At 42.9% G+C, this 923-nt stretch overlaps 1 long non-coding RNA gene across 1 annotated transcript; it reads right to left on the reverse strand.

Moving 5' to 3' along the window:
* LOC103376411 (uncharacterized) lies at positions 1-681 on the reverse strand. The gene is made up of 3 exons (XR_521320.1): positions 488-681; positions 163-304; positions 1-81 (listed from the first exon to the last, which is right to left on the reverse strand). It is a non-coding gene; the product is annotated as an uncharacterized LOC103376411 (long non-coding RNA).
* Between the last annotated feature and the right edge of the window lie 242 nt (positions 682-923).

Raw genomic sequence — 923 nt, forward strand, 5'->3', positions numbered from 1 at the left:
CTACGGAGTATCGCCTACTTACAGTTACAAGGTGTGCTGTGGCGTGAGGGGGCTCCACCAGGCAGACAGCACCATCACAATCTGTTGGGACAAAAGAGCAAAAGGACATGAAAGAGAAATAAATACTTGTATGAATAGGCTTGATAGGCCTCGGAATATTACACTTTATAAAGGCACTTGTGTCTTGGGGGGTGGGCTCAGAGGATGAGCTCCCTCCAGGGATTCCTTCAGCCACTGGCCTCCATTAGAGGTGGTGGTGCTGGACCACCACCTGTTTTATGGGCATCTGCCTTCTTTCTGTTGGCTGAGTAGAAGTCTGTGTCAGGCTTCATTATTTAACAGAACATGATACAGATGAGAAGACATGTATGTGTGGAAACAGCATTACGTTGGGGATAAAACAGTCAAACAGCCGCTTAATATTTACTTTACAATGTGAAACATGATCAGAATGAGGAACCTCCATGAGATGATGCCGAGGTCTCACCTGTTTGAACAGTGTGTTTATATTTCATCTTCAGCTGCTGCCAAGTGAGCTTCTCCCCCGCGGGATTGCACCTAAATGAGATCAATTAATAGGAAACTATTCAAGCAGTTTCCCTGGAATCAGAATCAGAACCAGAATCAGAATCAGGTTTATTGCCAGGTATAGTTCACACAATATGAGGAATTTGTTCTGGTGGGTTGCTGCAACAGAACAACAATAAATACACAGTAAACAATAAACATGCAGTAAAATAAAGTGACTAAAAATAAAAACTAACTGTAATAGTGCAAGAATCAAAGTAAGATTTAAATCAGAACCATAGAACGGTGTTGTTGTTTACAGGAGTATTGAGGGCGCTGATATGTTGTTATTTACATTTATACAGATATAGAGGGGGCAGGGGGGGCAGTGGGGGTCCTGGGCATTGTTCATGAGG

Source organism: Stegastes partitus, unplaced genomic scaffold, assembly GCF_000690725.1.
Source record: "Stegastes partitus isolate 25-593 unplaced genomic scaffold, Stegastes_partitus-1.0.2 Scaffold4788, whole genome shotgun sequence".
NCBI classification, from domain to species: Eukaryota; Metazoa; Chordata; class Actinopteri; family Pomacentridae; genus Stegastes; species Stegastes partitus.